This window comes from Lactuca virosa, chromosome 5 (genome assembly GCF_052849685.1).
Source record: "Lactuca virosa cultivar CGN04683 chromosome 5, Lactuca_virosa_CGN04683_v6, whole genome shotgun sequence".
NCBI classification, from domain to species: Eukaryota; Viridiplantae; Streptophyta; class Magnoliopsida; order Asterales; family Asteraceae; genus Lactuca; species Lactuca virosa.
Genome location: NC_136430.1, coordinates 221,218,777 through 221,239,421, shown reverse-complemented (window position 1 = coordinate 221,239,421; position 20,645 = coordinate 221,218,777).

The window sequence follows — 20,645 nt, the reverse complement described above, 5'->3', positions numbered from 1 at the left end:
CACTGTGGGGTCGGCAACCGCTTCCTCATGGCCTATGGCCAGAACTCTTCCCACTCTACCGGTATTCCCTGCCTTTGGGCAGTCCCTCTTGTAGTGGCCCACCTCGCCACAACTGTAGCAAGCTTGGCCCACTCCTGCGCCGGGGACTTGGTTGAGTGGCCTCGCCGGAGCTTTGCAGAAACGGACGGTGTGTCCCTTCCTGTTGCAGTTCGAACACTGCATTTCCCGGCAGGCTCCTGTGTGGTGGAAGTTGCAGTGGTTGCACTTAGGCAAGCTTCCAGCGTACTGCTTTACCGGAGCAGCAGCAGTGGCAGGTGCTATCGCAGCATGTACTGCCACGACCCGCTGCTTTTTGGCAGCCTTCTTCTTCTTCTTGTCATCCCAGAGCTTCCGCTTGGAATTAGCGGTTTTAGAAGGTTCCGAGATGGCCAGAGTTGTTGTTGCGGCCGGGGTACGAACCCCATGGTCTATAAGCCGCTGTGCCAATCGCTTGGCACTATCGAATGTAGTGGGGTTTGAAGCCAAAACATTTCCCTGGAATGGAGGCACCAGCCCCCATATGAATCTCTATATCTTCTTCCCCTCTGTATGAACCATGTTGGGACAGAGGGCCACCAGTTCACAGAACCTGGCGGTGTAGGAGACTATGTCGGAGCCCTTCATGGTTAGGCTCCACAGTTCCTCCTCCACTTTTTGGATTTCGCCCCTCGGGCAGTACTCCTCAATCATGAGGTCTCTCAAAGTTTCCCAGCCCATAACATTAGCCAGCACAAGAGATAGTGACTTTACATGGCTATTCCACCATGTCAGGGCTTTGTCTTCAAAAGTGCAAGCAGCGAACTTGACCTTGCTCCCTTCTGGACAAGAGCAGATTTCGAAAACCGATTCGGTCTTCTCGAACCATTGCGAGAGGGCAATGACTCCGCCAGTCTCTCTAAAGGACTTGGGCTTGCAGTTAGTGAAGTCCTTATAGGAGCACTCTCTCAAGCGCACAGGAGCTTCACCATGAGTAGATTGAATAAGGGTTCCTCCTCCAGTGGAACCAGAAGAATGGTATTGAGTCATGGCTGTAGCCACAGCCGCAGCTACAGCAGCATTGAGTGCTGCCGTATCGATTTGAGGAGCATGTGGTGTTACAGTTGATGGAGGATCGCGTCTTATTGATCGACGTGGAGGCATCTTTTAACCATAAGTTTAGAAAGATGTGGATATTGATAAGAATTTAATAGGGAGAATTGATGAGAATGACTCATGGACTAACTCTCCATAGCCCAACAACACAATTGAATAGCACAATTGAATGTAGATCTAGTACTAAGAGATGATAGAATTTGGATAATAATTTCCATGAGATTAGATATCTGTAAATATTACTGGAATTACAGATGTAATAAGTTCGGAAAAATGACCTAGAAGTAGGCCTTACATCAACCAAGATGGGAAAATTTTGACAGAACTACGACCTAATCAAGACCTAACAGGTCTAAGATTTACAAAGATAGGAAATTAGACTAAAGTTTTTACATAAACTATATTATATCCAAAAGAGAAGTCGATGAGACTCTATCGGCGACGAGAACTACTAGAGTGAGTTCTTGAATCTGACAGATGGCATTTTATGTCCCTCATGCGCCTTTCAGATCTTACTTGCTGAGCTCGAAGTTCCCTGACTTCAGCTTGGGTTTCAGCAAGTTCCCTCTGTAGAACTGCATTGCGGACCTGAGTCCTTTCGTAAGTAGACTCTAGTTGGCGAATACGGACAGTGTTAACGCCAGAGTTGGCGTCAATCTCCACGACTCGGTCGATAGCTGCTCGACCTTGCTCGGTGTTCCGAGAAATCCTACGAACCATGAGGGGTAGGACCCTGTCAGCTGAACCTCCCTCGGTGAGGTTGTAGAAGCTTCTGTCTCCATTGTAGGGAATGGGTTGACCCTGTTCCTGACTCCATCTATTCAAGTTTGTGGTCCACAAAGGTGTGGGTCCTTGAAATGCTGGACGATGGTTTGGGTTTGGGTCTTGAGCAGCTGGGGGTAGGTTGTTGACTTTTGGCTCTGAGTCAGAACCATCAGAAAAACCTTCAGCTTCGTGATCATCCAAAGGTATTGGGTGATCATCATCTGGCTCTTCTCCCAGCCATCCAGCATTGCCGTGGTTGGGATAGTACGGGTCTCCGGGGATATGGAATCCAGCCATGATCTACGCGAGAAAAGGGATATAAGAAATAACTAAATAGACGAACTAATTAGATAATTATAAGATGATCTTTATCAGTTACTTCAACATTTGCATAGTGCATACCAGTCATATGTAACCGAGACAGGATAGACCTTCGAATAAGTGACCCTAACTCTAAGCCCACAACCAAACAAGGAACAGGAAGTAAAGCAAAGATCACAGATTCTAAGTCTATTATATCCTAGATACATATAACTTTAGCGTATCCACTCAGCAACTATTGATATACTAATAAAGACCTTTAGTTCTCAGATAAGTAATTATAGTAACACAAAATACTCCTATAGTATTTTAAGTTTATGTTCTGTTCTACTGTTCTTTTTGTAGTAGTGTTGGTAAGTTTTTAGACTTGTTGCAACCTCACAACCACACTTAGGCACATGCTAGTCACTCCTCAGATAATATAGTTGATCAGGCTATATCTTCCCAGGGTTGACCATATGTCTCTAAGTCTACTTGTGCTGCCCAACAATCGTAATACTTTTGTTCTGTCCTAGTGACACTGATTTTAGTATGAATGCAGGTATGTATACTTAGTTAAATATTTTATTATTTAAAAGTATAAACTCTTTATCAGAGTATTTTAATCCCGCTGTGTTTATAGTTCGTATATCTTTTATGGGTTGATATACTCGATTCACTATAAACAATGCTCTGATACCAATCTGTCACACCCCAAAACCGGAACGGCGGAATCGTTCGGGGGTGGAGGACGTCATGTACAGTATCACAACAATGCAAAGTAGTAAACAAGCAACAACATCATCCATTGCAATAATAATATAATTTAATACAAGTGTGTTCTGTCAAGTTATATAGACACCAAAAATATACATCAAAATAAAAGATGAGTCTTGAACGAGCTCCATCTTCTCAAAACCTGGCACCGGTACCTGTCTACTGGTAACCTGAGAATACAAGTTATTTTGAAAAAGTTTATCAGCTTTAAAGCTGGTGAGTTCATAAGTATATTTGTGTCTGTATTTGTATGAAAGTGTTTGTAAGTCTGTAATGTATATGTTTGAAAATGTTTGTAAAAGTTTGTAATTGTTTGAACTCCCCTAGAAAACCCTATGTTTCCTACTAAAAGTAGCCTTCTACCAAGGCATCTAGTGTCTGTGTGTGTGTCTCTTGTAAGAGTATGTATTTTCCCAAATCTGACTATCATTAACCAAAACTATGGTTTTTACATTATTGTTTATTTTGTGTGAAGATCACAAAGTGAATGTAATGGGAAAATGAAATAGTACTGTAGTGTTGTATTAATTAACTACTGCTGTACTAACTACCTTAAACCAATTGTTATTTAAAGTACCATGTGATCAGCCTGTATCCTGCTACCGACTATAGAACGCGACAATGTAAGATGTCGGAAAAAATGACGTTTGGCACCCGTAGACTTGCAAGTCCCACTGTAGCGAGCAACAAGGTGTAGGATAGTCAATCCAGTATAGATCTATACACAAACTCATACCCTCCCCACTTAAGGAGATTCTGGATACAAAAACGGTCATGACAGGTAATGCCATGCCCCGTTACGTGGCTCACATAACTGTAGTAATGTTCTAGTATATGTATGTGCTAGCTGTATTGTGTGTTCTCTCCCTGTCTAGCATGTATGTATGTTCTCTCTGTATGGTAATGTTTGTTTCTCATCATAGTATTCTCTATCTGTATGTTATGTTCTCTCTATATAGTATTGACTCATGTATGAACTGACTCTTTGTATGTTTCATTGTTCTAGTAATAGTATTAGTATCTCCCTAAACTATACCTATTATAGCTTACTAGTAATGTTGTTTGAATGTATGAACATGTGTGTATACCCTTGCTACCCAAAGGTATTGAACTGAATGAAAGAAGGAACCTTTATACCTATATACATATACATAATATATAGCTAGGATTCAAACGACCTTCGGACAAATAACCTGAATACCCTAAGTCCACAACCAAACAAGGAACAGGAAGTAAGGTGAGCTATCAGTCCTAAGTCCTTTCAATCCTACTTATATACCTATATCTATATAGGTACACATTTAACATAAAATAAGTTTAAAAGAGTTTAATAAAAGTATTTTATATGTACAAGAGTTTGTAAAACAGTTTGATAACACAATTTGAAAAGTAAGAAATCCACTTGTTTGGTAGTTATTAATCACATGTGATTGATATAATAACTAAAATTGTTCAACTTGTATTCCCCCCCATAAAAGCATTTAAAAACATTTAAAAGGTTAATTAAGGGGTATGAACTCACCTGTACTGAGTGGTTTGGATGAAAGTGTCGGATAGGATGCTAAGTGTCAAGTGAAGACTTGTGCACACACGCGGATCCTATTTAACATATAATAATGTATATATGAATACATTTAGTGCTTATAACAACTAATTATTGACTTGGAACCACCTTAGGGACTAGTAAACACTTATTTTGAAGTGTTACAACCATATATGATTATATATAAGGGGTATATGGCTATACAAGGGAGTGTATGGTCAAATTACACACTATTTGTGTGTGTGCGGCCAGGGTGTGTGTGCGGCCGCACACTCCCTATGGAATGTGCCAAAACGTATTTTAAGGCTTTAGGACTCATCTAGGAAGCTTTCTTACTTCATGCTTTAGCCTTATATGGAGTTTATTGCCATTTTTGGACCTCAAAAGAGTGTGTGCGGCTATACTTGGTGTGTGCGGTCGCACACATGGTGTGTGCGGCCGTACACACTTAAAGATCATATGAAATGGTGTTTTTCATGTGTAAATTCAAGGGTCTTTAGCTTATAACAAGCTATTGCAAGTGTATATCCGATTTAGAGGCTTAAAAGGGTGATTTAAGGTCCAAAACTAGTGTGTGTTCTTGGTGTTCTTGACTAAAAATGGATGTTTTCATGGATCAAACCAAAGGGTTTTGCTAGTTAGGGTCGTGTATCAACAAATAAAAGGAAGGATTACTACCTTTTATGAAGATCAAGATGAAGATTTGGATGACACTTGAGAGGATTTCGAGTTCTAGCTTTGAAGAAGTGGAAAAAGTGTTCAAAATGACTAAGTGTTCTATATATAGGTGGGAGTGTGCGGTTGGGATGGGTGTGTGGCCGCAGACTCTTGTGTGTGGCCGTACACACAAGTGTGTGGCCGCACACTCCATATGTTGGAGTGTTTGGCCCGATTTTGCTTGATATGCATCGAGTTATCCCCTTTCTAGGCTCCTACCTTGATGGTACTAGGTTTAGAACACTCAAATAGACTCTATACAGTGCTAAAGGATAGCAAAACAAGTCTAATTTTGGTTGAACCGATTTATTGTACATGATAAAAATTTCAGGTTGCCACAAGCACTTAAGACAAGTTTTAGAAACATTGAGAGCAGAAAAGCTTTACATGAAATTCTCTAAATGTGAGTTTTAGATTAGGAAGGTAACTTTCTTGGGTCACGTGGTTAGCGAAGAAGGCATACATGTGGACCCTTCCAAAATTAAGGCAATAGAGAATTGGTCAGTACCGAAGACGCCCACAGAAATCCATCAATTCTTTGGTCTTGCTGGCTATTATCGCAGATTCATCCAAAACTTCTCTAGGATTGCTAAGCCTCTTACCGCACTGACTCAGAAAGGTGTAACCTTTAGTTGGGGAAAACAATAAGACACTGCGTTCTAGAATCTGAAGCAAGCCCTATGCGTACCTATCTTGTCTCTTCCTGAAGGGACAGAAGACTTCGTAGTTTACTGCGATGCATCCAATCAGGGGCTAGGCTGTGTACTTATGCAGCGAGGAAAGGTTATTGCCTATGCCTCGAGACAGCTAAAGACACACGAAGTCAATTATACTACTCACGATCTTGAGTTGGGAGCAGTGGTCTTTGCGCTGAAAATATGGAGACATTACCTTTACGGTACCAAGTGCACTATCTTCACCGACCATAAAGCCTACAACATATCTTTGACCAAAAGGAGCTTAATATGAGGCAACGGTGATGGGTAGAGCTACTCAATGATTACGAGTGTGAAATTTGCTATCATCCGGGAAAGGCCAATGTAGTAGCGGACGCCCTTAGCCGGAAGGAATACTCAGGTCGTAAGGTGAAGGCACTAACCATGACAATCCATTCGCATCTGGCCACACAGATCAAAGAGGCTCAACTAGAAGCCTTCAAGTCAGATAATGTGGCTGATGAAGCCTTGAGAGGAATGGACAAGAACTTCGAAATCAAGGATGACGGGGTTCGTTATTTCATAGACCGGATCTAGACACCAAGGTTCGGTGGTTACAGAGAGGTGGTCATGAATGAAGCCTACAAAAATCGATATTACGTTCACCCAGGTTTAGATAAGATGTATTTGGATCTCAAGAAGCTATATTGGTGGCCAAACATGAAAGCAGAGATTGCTACCTACGTGAGCAAGTGCCTAACTTGCGCCAAAGTCAAGGTAGAATACCAAAAGCCCTCAAGTTTGCTTCAACAGCCAGAAATACCTGAGTGGAAGTGGGAGCAGATTACAATGGATTTCATTACCAAGTTACCCAAGACATCGGGTGGTCATGACACCATTTGGGTAATCGTCGATAGATTAACCAAATCTGCCCACTTCCTGCCAATCAAGGAAACATACAAAATGGAGAGACTGACTAGAACCTACATCCAAGAGATAGTACGACTACACGGGGTGCCTGTATCCATTATCTCGGACAGAGATAGCAGATTCACCTTGTGGTTTTGGCAGTCTTGGAACTAATCTGCCCACTTCCTGCCAATCTGCCCACTCTTGGAACTAACCTGAACATGAGTACAACTTATCATCCTCAAACAGACGGTCAGAGTGTGACATCCCCATTTTCACGGCCAGAAAAGACCGATTTTGTTTATACTTTATAAAAATCAGAGTACCTCTTTTAATAAAAGTGTTTAGGAATTTGTTCCCAGAAAAACATGATAAATAAGTTATCAAAGTATTTCCTAAGAAATGTATTTTATTCATTTTAAAACATTTGGGATGTCATCGTCAATACAGAAACATAAGCATAAACAGAACTTACATTTATTTACACTAGTGATCTACATCTCTTTTAAATCTCTCAGTGTAAAGTAACTTCGTATCGACACCTGTGATTCAAATAAGCTTCAGTGGGTCAGGTTGGGAAACCTGGTGAGCACATAGGGTTTTCAACCCACAAGAATATAATTATCATGTTTAAACATCAAACAATCAACCCAATTACCCATCCCCATTATATTCTTTACTCTTAAGGATCTACCCTAAGAATTAGCTATTCCTCGTTCATTCATTCCTAAGGGTCATCCTAAGGAATCGACACAAAATCCATCGTTGCCAGGGTTTACTCAACAGGCAGTAAGTCGCATAGTCGCCAGAGTTTAGGCACCAAGTCTGCATGGTCGCCTGGGTTTAGGCACCAAGTCTGCATGATCGTCAGGGTTTAGGCACTAAGTCTGCATAGTCTCCAGGTTTAGGCAGCAAGTCTGCATGATTGCCAGGGTTTAGGCACTAAGTATGCATAGTCGTCAGGGTTAGGCACCAAGTTTGCATGATCGCCAGGGTTTAGGCACTAAGTCTACATAGTCGCCAAGGTTTAGAGTACACCGGGTGAACACATCGTTCACAACACCTACAGGGTGCAAGCCTGCTAGTGTTCCACTGGACTATCTAGAATAGTCTGTGGTTATCATCCATACTCTGCTAGATGACGGGGCCACGCTTGGGTAAAAGGCTTCTCTCATTGTTCACCTCTCACCCTTATCTCATGGTCTATATCACCTCTTATCTCAACATTCAATTCATATTTCTTCTACCCATGTTTTACCCAACATATTTTGTAGATATAAAATACATATACAGTTTAAATCATTTAAAACATGTATAAAATCTTTCATTCAGCATAGACAACAAGTATTCAGACAATATGCACACATAGCACGTAATTTATATTAAAATACTTCATATCTGTGTGTAGATTGAAAGTAACTATGCACTCACTTGTTAAAGTGATGATTCCAAACTCGAGCAGCGCTTCACTTTTAACGATTCTATTTTCCTTCGACTAAACCTAGCATTATTATCGCTAAATTTTAGTCTAATATTTACAGTGACTAATTATTAGTCTTAGCATTATTATTATTATATAATCGTTTAAACAATATTTTCCAACCACTATGTACAGACAGGGGCCAGACATAAAACACCGGAGGGCAGGAGCATTTTGGCATATAGCACTTCTGAAATCCAACAACCCTATGCGGCCCTTTAAACCATATTCCCCGTACCGCGAGTAGTTAAAAAGATATTATAACGACACTTATATAACCCATAATAATAGCTCAAATAATTATTATAAGGTCCTAATAATGTTACTGTAACACCCTAAATCTGGTATGACTTGAAACCCTCAAGAATTGATTTTTTTTAGCATAATTGGCCCCTTAAGTACGTTGGGCGTACATAGGTGTACGCTTAGCGTAATATGCAGGGTTGGACGCGGAGGAGCTGGGCGTACACACCAGGGATCCAAAACCCTAATTCTCGAACATGAGGCCTATTTAAGTGACCTTAAGTCCCTTGGACTTAACCCTAGAGAGCCTCCACAGCCTTAGAACATACTTACACTCAATAGAAACTTGTGAGAGCATTTTAAGCTTTAAAGAGTGCATTTGTGGCCTTCTAGTGTTCATTCCAAGAAGAAGAGGTGGTCAAGCAAGCTTGGAACAAGTTGGTGCTTCAAGAACCTGCATCTTAGTCATCTTGCAAAGCTACTGGAGGTAAAAGGCTTGGATCTTTTATTCTTTAATCTTTAGATCTAGCTAGGGTTTTCATCTTTGTCCCTTTTGGTTGATTTTGGACCTCCATTGGTGAGTTAAGCAACTCCAAAGGATGGAAATGACAGATCTGAGGTCCCTTAGTCCTTTTTCAACATAAAGATGGAGTCTTGATGGGTATTTTGACCTCATTCATGGGCTAAGAGCTTTAAAAATTTCTTAATGAGGGTGTTGGGAGCATTTGAGACATGCAAAGGCATAAAGTTGCCAACTTTATGCCTTAGGTCGTCTTAATAGGGTTGGATCTGACTTATGGATGTAAAAGAATCGAGTATTAAGCACTTAATGGAAAAAGTGCTTAATCGTTTAGTACGCTGAGCGTACCCCAGTGTACGCTGCGCGTAAGCCCTAGAACCCCACTTCGCTGCGCGTACCAGGATGGTACGCTAAGCGTACGCATCACAGTTGGGCCGAATCCGTTTTGGGCCTTTTAGGTATTGGGCCTCATTTGATTATTGGGCATGGTGGTATTCTGAAAATTATGACTCATATCATCTATTATGGGCCATGGACATATTGATTGGGCCTTATTGGGCCAAGAGGCCCATTAGGGATTTTGGACTTGGACTTTGGGCCCATTAGCAAGGGATGGATAATTGGGCTTTAGGGAAGGGTTTGGAGTTTGGGTTTCCTTGACTAATTAAAGTCCTAACATTGTTTAAAATTACTATTCAATGCGGGAGGTTGCAGACTGTTAGGAGAACAACTTTTGTTTTCAACAGACTGGGGTGAGTCTCCTCACCATACCAATGGGTCTAAGGCACCAAGGCCGGCCCATTTTATGATGTGTAGTATCCTAGTTGAGGTTGTGTTATGTGACATGATAGTTGGTATGAACTAGGAAATATGCTTTTGATATATGTGGTATGTTGTACGGAAGACCATGGGAGAGCCCATGGCCCTCGGATGTAAGATCATGTGGAGAGCCCATGGCTTTCCTATCAAAGACCATGGGAGAGCCCATGGAACTTAGGTGTAAGATCATGCGGAGAGCCCATGGCATCCTGGAGTAAGACCTTGGGGACGAGCCCACGGCGTCCTTATCAGTTGTATGCATGACTTATGTGATGTATGGAGCCTTAGGGCTAATATGTTAGGTGATAATTGATTTGTATGTGTGGTATGCTCTGGGGAACTCACTAAGCATTCAATTATAGTTTGTGGAATTGTTTCAGGTACATCTGAGCCCAAGGGCAAGGGCAAGGTGTGATGGCGCGGCGTGCACTCTATCTCTCTTTTACTGATATGTTTTTGGGGAAACTCTGATAAATTAAATAAGTTGTAATGAATATTGATTTGAAAACAATTATGTTGGGATTTCATGGATTATGCAAGTGTGTTTTATTAATTAAAAACAAAATTTCTTTGAAAATTTTGGGTCGTTACAAGTTGGTATCAGAGCCTTGGTTTGAGGGATTCGGGCACACTCTCGAGTGTGTCAGGACTCAAACTAAGGAAATGGTAAAATCGTTTTTAAAAAGTAATTTAAAAAGGGTTTTCAAAAGGAAATGAATATATGAGAGTGCAACGCGCGTGATCAGCCGGGCAAAGTAAGTAGTTCCTCAATAAGTTAGCCATGCTATACTGGTATTTGAGCTTGTTGATTTCATGGAACTTTCTATGTGTATGCTTTTAAAATTGTATACGGTTAGGAGCTTATAGCCTCAGAATGATTGATTTGGCCTTATTTCCTGTTCCTTGTTTGGTTGTGGTCCTAGGGTAGAATCTTTTATTCGAAAGTCTATTTGATCCTTTTTCTGTGTACAATTTGCATGCATAAAGGCAACCTGTCAGGATTAGTTTGATGGATGTGAGTAGAATAAATCTTAGGATGGCTTGAGATTTGATGTATGCGGTAGTTTGTGGCATATGGTTAGTTTGGGACAATTTGGAGTTGTCAAGTAGGGCATTGGGGAAAGGTACATGTAGGTGTGAAAGGAAGTATTGGGCCCGTACTACTGAAAGCACATGACTTGTACCCGAACCAATGTTAGATCTGACAATTTCAAGGAGGACCGGTGTGGGAAGATCCCTTATATGGAAATCCTGATCATTGTAATTTATGATATTTTAGTCCAGCATGGTGATGACACGATTTGGAGCAGGAGGATCAGGATCGGGGTCTGGATCCGGGGCGGGGGACACTACTGATAGGGGTGTCGAACGGGTAAATTTTTCGGGTTTCGGGTAGAACGGGTATTTCCTTAAGAAAATAATACCCGATACCCGACCTATATTGTAATTCGGGTTTTCGGGTTTCGGGTATTCAGGTTTGAGGTCGGGTCGGGTAATTATCGGGTATACCCGAAAATTTCTTAAATGACACTTATTGATAATTTTTTTTTTATTTTTACATGTTGGTTGGTTTAATAAAGAATCGGGTAGGAAAATACTCCATACAATTAACAAGTACATATATAATAACAATACAAATCATTATAATATGTTATGTACTTTTTTAATTCCATTCTGTGCGATAGTGAGAAACTGAGAATTGTGATGACGGTTCAGGACTTCAGCTTCAACGTCGTATTCCCTTTGCAAGTTTGCATCGACCATCGAGCCGTCGTTCATAAGAAGGAAACGAAGGGTTTTGTTTTATTTGAAGTGTGCGTACGTGACTGCGTTGTATATTTGGTATTATTTAAAAAACGAATTCCGGTATTCGGGTATACCCGAATGTTCATACCCGTTACCCATTCTACCCGACCCATTCTACCCGAATTTGGAACGGGTCGGGTGGGTAGAACGGGTTTCGGGTTTTTTCGACAGGCCTAACTACTGATGCCATCGATGGGAGGCTGCTCGAACTCATTGCAGCGGAGGTTACCAGGGGCATCCTTGACGCGACCCCAGTCATTTTCAGGAGGGTCAAGGAGGGCATGATGGAGATTATGGAGGAGAGACTCAGATCGTTTAGGGATGAATTGGCAGCGGGTCAGATTGGGGCCCGAACTCCCTCGTTTCGGGACTTCAAGGCGTGTGGGGCACCGGAGTTCTTCGGGGTCAGGGACCCCATTGTCAGCCGACACTGGGTGGCGGACATTGAGAACGCCCAGCGCACGAGTTCTTGCCCGGATGCGGCAAAGGTTGGATTTGCTTCATGTATGCTAAGAGACAGAGCCTGAGATTGGTGGGGCGAGGTGACCAGCCAGGTGGGAGCAGCCGGTGTGGCTGAGATGATGTGGGCCGAGTTCATTCGATGTTTTGATGCGGAGTTTGCACCACCTATTGAGGTGTAACGACTTGTGAGGGAGTTTCATGACCTTCAACAGACCACCGAGACTATGGCGGAGATCACCTCCAAGTTTCGGGAGCGATCTTTGTTGATCCCACAGTACGCTACAGATGAGGATATGAGACAGACGAGATATCATTCCATGCTGAGGGATGATATCCGTGAGTTTGTGAGCTTTACTGGGTGCAAAACCCTGAATCAGATGGTGGAGAAGGCCCGTGAGCGGGAAATGGAGTTGGACTTCCGCACCAAGCGGAAGCCTGAGCAGGCACAAGCGGCGGTAGGTCAGGCTAAAAAGCCTCAGACCTCAGACACTTCCAGCAGGGGCCAGCAGGGCCGTGGCCGGTGTGCCAAGTGCAGTAAACCGCACAGTGGGGCTTGTCGAGGGACGGGCTCGAGATGCTATGCTTGTGGCCAATCAGGCCATGTGATTAGGGATTGCCCCAAGAAGGGCTTGATTTGCTTCCACTGCAACCAGACCGGCCAAAAGAGGGCCGATTGTCCGAGGTTGCAAGGAGGGGGAGGAGCGGTGGTGGCACCTGCGCCCTCCACGTTGAGGATTACCGATGGCCGCCCTGCCAAGGCGGATGTTCCGGTGGTGAAGAGCCGCGCATTTCAGCTGACCACCGAGGATGCTCGGGCAGCACCTGACGTCGTGGCTGGTACGTATCTATTATTCTCTGTTCTTATTATTTGTATGACTTATGTGTACAATATGCTTGTATAGGGACCTTTTTGGTCAATGGTATGTCTACTCATGTCCTATTTGATTCGGGTGCTACCCGATCATTTGTGTCACTTGCGCTTAGCAAGAAGTTCGGAGACGCGCCGGGGACCTTAGATTCCCCGCTCGAGGTGGAGATTGCAGACGAACACACCGTTAGTGTTGCGAGGGTATATCGGGACTGTGTACTGAATGTCTTGGGCGAGAGGTTTCGTGTTGATCTAGTTCTGATACCATTGCGAGGGTTGAAAGTGATTGTCGGGATGGATTGGTTGGGGGCCCACGGGGCCATGATTGATTGCAAGCGCCAGTTGGTCAGGGTTCGAACCCCAAGTGGGGAAGAACTAGTTATTCAAGGTAAGAGGGCCTCGTAGGGACCGGCCCTCTGTTCGGCAGCGAGGGCTAGGAGGTTTTTACAGTAGGGTTGCACGGGATTTATGGCTTATGTCTCGGATACAAGGGTAGAGACTGTGACGGATGTGGGCAGTGTGCCGGCGGTACATGATTTTCGGGACGTCTTCCTCGAAGAATTACCAGGAGTGCCTCCGGAGAGGTAGGTGGAGTTTCACATTGACTTGGTGTCGGGTGCCGCTCCGATAGCAAAGGCACCCTACCGGTTGGCACCACCAGAGATGCAAGAGCTATCTATGCAGCTCAAGGAGCTACTAGACCGAGGGTTCATTCATCCGAGCAGTTCCCTGTGGGGAGCATCGATTATCTTCGTGAAAAAGAAGGATGGATCGCACAGGATGTGAATTGATTATAGGGAGCTGAATAAACTAACGGTGAAGAACCGTTATCCGTTGCCAAGGATCGATGATTTGTTTGATCAGCTGCAGGGTGCGTCATGGTTTTCCAAGATTGATCTTCGGTCGGGATACCATCAGATGAGGATTCGGGATGAGGATATACCGAAGACGACTTTCAGGACTCGGTATGGGCATTATGAGTTTGTGGTGATGTCGTTTGGGCTCACCAATGCCCCAGTAGCGTTCATGGATCTTATGAACAGGGTATGCATACTGATGCTGTATCGGTCGGTAATCGTTTTTATTGATGATATCATGGTCTATTCTAAGACAAGGGAGCAGCATAAGCAACATCTGAGAGAGGTATTAGAGACCCTGAGGGCGGAGAAACTTTACGCGAAGTTCTCCAAGTGTGATTTCTGGCTGTGGGAAGTACAGTTCTTGGGGCATGTCATCAATCAGGAGGGTATTTCGGTTGATCCAGCCAAGGTGGAGGCTGTGATGCTGTGGGAAGTACCGAGGAATGCATCAGAGATTCGTAGTTTCTTGGGTTTAGCGGGCTACTATCAGAGATTTATCTAGGATTTCACCAAGATTGATGTGCCATTGATCCGCTTGACCAAAAAAATGTGACTTTTCGTTGGGGTGCGGACCAGCAGATGGCTTTTGAGACCCTGGGACAAAGGTTATGCGAGGCTCCGATTCTAGTACTACCTTAGGGGTTAGATGATTTGGTGGTGTACTGCGAGCATCGATTTCAGGGTTAGGTGCGGTACTGATGCAGAGGAGGCACGTGATAGCTTACGCCTCGAGGCAGTTGAAGCCTCATGAGGCGAATTACCCCACTCATGACCTAGAATTGGGGGCGGTGGTGTTTGTCCTCAAGATTTGGAGACACTATTTATATGGATTGCGGTTCACTATCTACACCGATCATAAGAGTCTGAGGTATTTGATGGATTAGCAAAACCTCAACATGCGATAGAGGAGGTGGTTGGATGTGTTGAAGGACTATGCTTGCGAGATTCTATATCACCCAGGGAAAGACAACGTGGTGGCTGATGCATTGAGCCACAAGACTGCAGGGTCCCCAATTAGGGACATTTGTATGAGGATGACGGTGACTTCTCCCTTGTTGGACATGATTAAAGAGGCCCAGATCGAAGGGGTAAAGAAGGAGAATTGGAAGATCGAGCGGATTCGGGGGCAGTACCCTTTGTTTGTGAAGGATAGTCGCGGTCTTTTGATGCAGTGTGGTAGGGTATGGGTGCCAGTGACAGGGGGAGTTAGGCAGAGGTTATTAGAGGAGGCGCACAAGTCCAAGTTCTCTATACACCCAGGAGCTACGAAAATGTATAGAGACTTGAGGTTGGGGTACTGGTGGCCCTGCATGAAGCGGGAGATCGCTGAGTTTGTATGACGGTGCTTGACCTGTAGGAAGGTCAAAGTCGAGCATCAGCGGCCTCATGGAAAGGTTCAACCACTACCTATTCCTATGTGGAAGTGGGAAGAGATCACGATGGACTTCATCACGAAGTTGCCTAGGACGACGAGGGGAGTGGACGCTATTTGGGTGATCGTGGACAGACTAACAAAGAGTGCCCATTTTGTTCCGATTTCCGAGAGTATCTCCGCGGAGAAGCTGGCAGACGTTTACGTCTGGGAAGTAGTGGCTAGGCACGGGGTGCCTGTTTCTGTAGTCTCCGACAGAGATGTCCGGTTTACTTCCAAGTTTTGGAGGAAGTTCCACGAGGAACTGGGCACTCAGCTACATTTCAGTACGGCGTACCATCCTCAGACTGACGGTCAGAGTGAGAGGATGATCCAGACACTGGAGGACATGCTTCGAGCATGCGTGATGGATTTTGGAGGGAGTTGTGATACATACCTCCCACTGGCAGAGTTCTCGTATAATAGTAGTTATAATGCCAGTATTGACCGAGCTCCATTCAAGATGTTATATGGTCGGAGGTGCAGGACCCCAATGTGTTGGGATGAGGTTGGGCACCAGGTCATGGGGAACACTGAGGTAGTGCTCAAGACTACCGGGCTGATTCAGCAGGTGCGCGACCGGTTGCGAGTCGCGCAAAGCCGTCAGAAAAGTTATGCTGACCGACGACGTTCGGATCTCGAGTTTCAGGTGGGGGATTTTGTGTTACTGAAGGCGTCGCCCTGGAAAGGGATTATCAGGTTTCAAAAGAGGGGCAAGTTGGGTTCATAGGCCCGTTCAGGATCACGGCCCGGGTGGGCAAGGTGGCATATTGCTTAGAGCTCCCTGAGGAGCTTAGTCAGATTCACAATACCTTCCACGTGTCTCAGCTTCGGAAGTGTGTTACTGATGAATCCGCAGTTGTTTCCTTGGATGGCATTCAGGTGGATGTGAGCCTGAATTATGTCGAGAATCCGGTCGCCATCTTAGATAGGAAGACGAAGGGTCTTCGGAACAAAGAAGTGAAGCTGGTAAAGATACAATGGCAGCACCGGAAGGGATCCGAATGGACTTGGGAGCCGGAGGAGGAGATGCGGGAGCATTACCCCGAACTATTTAAAGCTACGGACTTCGAGGACGAAGTTTAGTTCAAGTAGGGGAGAGTTGTAACACCCTAAATCTGGTATGACTTGAAACCCTCAAGAATTGATTTTTTTAGCATAATTGGCCCCTTAAGTACGTTGGGCGTACATAGGTGTACGCTTAGCGTACTATGCAGGGTTGGACGCGGAGGAGCTGGGCGTACGCGCCAGGGATCCAAAACCCTAATTCTCGAACATGAGGCCTATTTAAGTGACCTTAAGTCCCTTGGACTTAACCCTAGAGAGCCTCCACAGCCTTAGAACATCCTTATACTCCATAGAAACTTGTGAGAGCATTTTAAGCTTTAAAGAGTGCATTTGTGGCCTTCTAGTGTTCATTCCAAGAAGAAGAGGTGGGCAAGCAAGGTTGGAACAAGTTGGTACTTCAAGAACCTGCATCTTAGTCATCTTGCAAAGCTACTGGAGGTAAAAAGCTTGGATCTTTCTTCTTTAATCTTTAGATCTAGCTAGGGTTTTCATCTTTGTCCCTTTTAGTTGATTTTGGACCTCCATTGGTGAGTTAAGCAACTCCAAAGGATGGAAATGACAGATCTGAGGTCCCTTAGTCCTTTTTCAACATAAAGATGGAGTCTTGATGGGTATTTTGACCTCATTCATGGGCTAAGAGCTTTAAAATTTTCTTAATGAGGGTGTTGGGATCATTTGAGACATGCAAAGGCATAAAGTTGCCAACTTTATGCCTTAGGTCGTCTTAATAGGGTTGGATCTGACTTCTGGATGTAAAAGAATTGAGTAAAGTGCTTAATCCATTAGTATGTTGGGCGTACCCCAGTGTACGCTGCGCGTAAGCCCTAGAACCCCGGTTCGCTGCGCGTACCAGGATGGTACGCTAAGCGTACGCATCACAGTTGGGCCGAATCCGTTTTGGGCCTTTTAGCTATTGGGCCTCATTTGATTATTGGGCATGGTGGTATTCTGAGAATTATGAGTTTATCATCTATTATGGGCCATGGACATATTGATTGGGCCTTATTGGGCCAAGAGGCCCATTAGGGATTTTGGACTTGGACTTTAGGCCAATTAGCAAGGGATTGATAATTGGGCTTTAGGGAAGGGTTTGGAGTTTGGGTTTCCTTGACTAATTAAAGTCCTAACATTGTTTAAAATTACTATTCGGCGCGGGAGGTTGCAGATTGTTAGGAGAACAGCTTTTGTATTCAACAGACTGAGGTGAGTCTCCTCACCATACCAATGGGTCTAAGGCACCAAGGCCGGCCCATTTTATGATGTGTAGTATCCTAGTTGAGGTTGTGTTATGTGACATGATAGTTGGTATGAACTAGGAAATATGCTTTTGATATATGTGGTATGTTGTATGGAAGACCATGGGAGAGCCCATGGCACTCAGATGTAAGACCATGTGGAGAGCCCATGGCTTTCCTATCAAAGACCATGGGAGAGCCCATGGCACTTAGGTGTAAGACCATGCGGAGAGCCCATGGCATCCTGGAGTAAGACCTTGGGGACGAGCCCACGACGTCCTTATCAGTTGTATGCATGACTTATGTGATGTATGCAGCCTTAGGGCTAATATGTTAGGTGATAATTGATTTGTATGTGTGGTATGCTCTGGGGAACTCACTAAGCATTCGATTACAGTTTGTGGAATTGTTTCAGGTACATCTGAGCCCAAGGGCAAGGGCAAGACGTGATGGCGCGGCGTGCACTCTATCTCTCTTTTACTGATATGTTTTTTGGGGACACTCTGATGAATTAAATAAGTTGTAATGAATATTGATTTGAAAACAATTATGTTGGGATTTCATGGATTATGCAAGTGTGTTTTATTAATTAAAAACGAAAATTTCTTTGAAAATTTTGGGTCGTTACAGTTACTATATTTAAAGAAAAGCTATATTAAAAATTAGGTAGGCGTATCTTACCTATGAGGGGGTTTGGCTAGAAGCCGGGCTCTGCAGGGCCAGGACTTCCGAGCCGAAAGCTCTTCTTCTCGGAGCCGTCGAGCGCTCCGGGGCTTTCTTCTAGCGCTAGGGGAGTTTTTGGGAGGTTTAGAGAGAGTGTAGAGAGAGAAGAAAGAATGGGAAAGGTGTAAAGAAAATGAGGGTGGGAGAGGTTCTATTTATAGGGTGAAATATGGCTGAACTTGGTGCCACATGTCACCATCTGGTGGCAAGACTTGGGGAGAAAGGAATGGCCAAGATTGTGCCACATCACCCATTTTCGCACAGCACACTTCCGACTTCTAAAGTCCGTAACTTTCGCATACGAGGTCCGTTTTTGACGTTCTTTGTATCCACGCCTAGGTAAAAATAAGATCTACAACTTTTCTTTTGACTTCGTTGGCTAATTATCGATCGATCTTAAATTTAACAGTAAAAGGTGACTACACTGTTAAATGTTCGCGTAAAATTCATAACTTCTACATACGGACTCCGTTTTCATCTGTCTTTTTGTCGTTGAGTTCCTATTAATGACATCTTCAATTCTCATTTAGATCGCGTTGTCCAAAAACCGCTTGATCTAAAATTCGAGTTTCGGGCCGAGCACTGCTAGGCCAAATCTTAGAAAAATCATAACTTCTTCATACGAAGTCAGATTTGGGCGTTCATTTTATGCACGCTCTCGGTTTAACGTATGATACAAATTTTGTTTAGATAACTAAGGCCAAAAAGTCCTCTATCGTAAATTCACTATTTACGTCGCGTAGTGTCGTGCCGGTTTTGTCGCAAAACTTCGACGGGCCATAACTTCTTCGTTATAACTCGGATTTCGGCATTCTTTATATGTACGGAACCCTTGTGACATATTCTACAACTTGGTTAAGATTACTACTTCTAAATAATCTTCCATCAAAAACTCATTTTTGATGCTCATTGTCTCTAAATTGACTAGCCTGGATCTACGGGCGTTACACAGAGTGAGAGAACCGTTCAAACCCTGGAAGACATGCTGAGAGCGTGTGTTATCGACTTTGGCAATTCATGGGACACCCATTTTCCCCTGGTCGAGTTTTCCTACAACAACAACTATCACACTAGCATTAAGGTTGCTCCATTCGAAGCCCTGTATGGCCGCAAGTGCAGATCCCCTTTGTGTTGGGCTAAGGTGGGTGACACGCAGCTAGCTAGAGGTCAAGTCCCCGATAGCACTCTCAATGGCCCATAAATCATCCGAGAAACCACAGAAAAGATCGTACAAATCTGAGAACGACTAAAAGCCTCGAGAGATAGGCAAAAGAGCTACGCCGACAAAAGATGAAAACCCTTGGAATTCCAGGTTGGTGACCGCGTTCTGTTGAAGGTCTCACCCTGGAAGGGCATGATACGCTTCGGAAAGCGTGGAAAGCTGAATCCAAGATACATTGGACTATTCGAGATCCTTGCTAGGATCGGTCCCGTAGCTTACAAACTCCGGTTACCACAAGAACTTAGCAACATTCATCCGGTCTTCCATGTGTCGAATCTTAAAAAGTGTCTATTCGATAAGACTCTCGTGATTCCACTCGATGAAATCGAGATAAATGAGAGTCTTAACTTCGTGGAAGAGCCAGTCCAAATCATGGATAGGGAAGTTAAACGAACGAAACAAAGTTGCATCCCGATAGTGAAGGTTCGCTGGAATGCCAAGCGGGGACCCGAATTCACTTGGGAGCGCGAAGATCATGTGCAACAGAAGTATCCGCATCTCTTTCCCTAGTCCATAATTTTGTGCATTTTAGAATTTCGGGACGAAATTCCCTCTAACGGGGGGATGATGTGACAACCCGATACTTTCCAGTCAACAAAAGTCAATTCCGCTAAATAAAAATTTCGAATTTTATTTATTTTGTCAAGCTCGTAAGGATTGAAAACAACTTAGATTATATAAATTAAATTTATATAAGTGTCGGGACCAAAATCACGCGAAAAATCAAGTTTTACTTCAAAAATCTGCCAAGTCTCGTTCATCATTGTGTTTACGGCCGCAAACCCGTTTACGGCCGCAAACCCGTTTACGGCCGCAAACCCGTTTCCGGCCATAAACTCAACCGATATATATATTTTCCCGGAGATATTTCTCATTTTTCATCATTTTCACTCAAAATTCCTCTCAAATCTCTCCCAAGAACATTCAAACCTTCAAGATCCAAACTTCAAATCTTCAAGTTTTTCACCAAGAACACCAAGAACATCTTCAAATATTCAAAGGCCAAAAACCGTTCACGGTCGAAATCAGTTCACGACCAAAAACCATTCACGGCCGCAAACAGCCCCGAATCGTGAATCTTGGTTGTAAACCCACTTTTTCCACTTCGATCGAGTCTCGGTAACATTCCT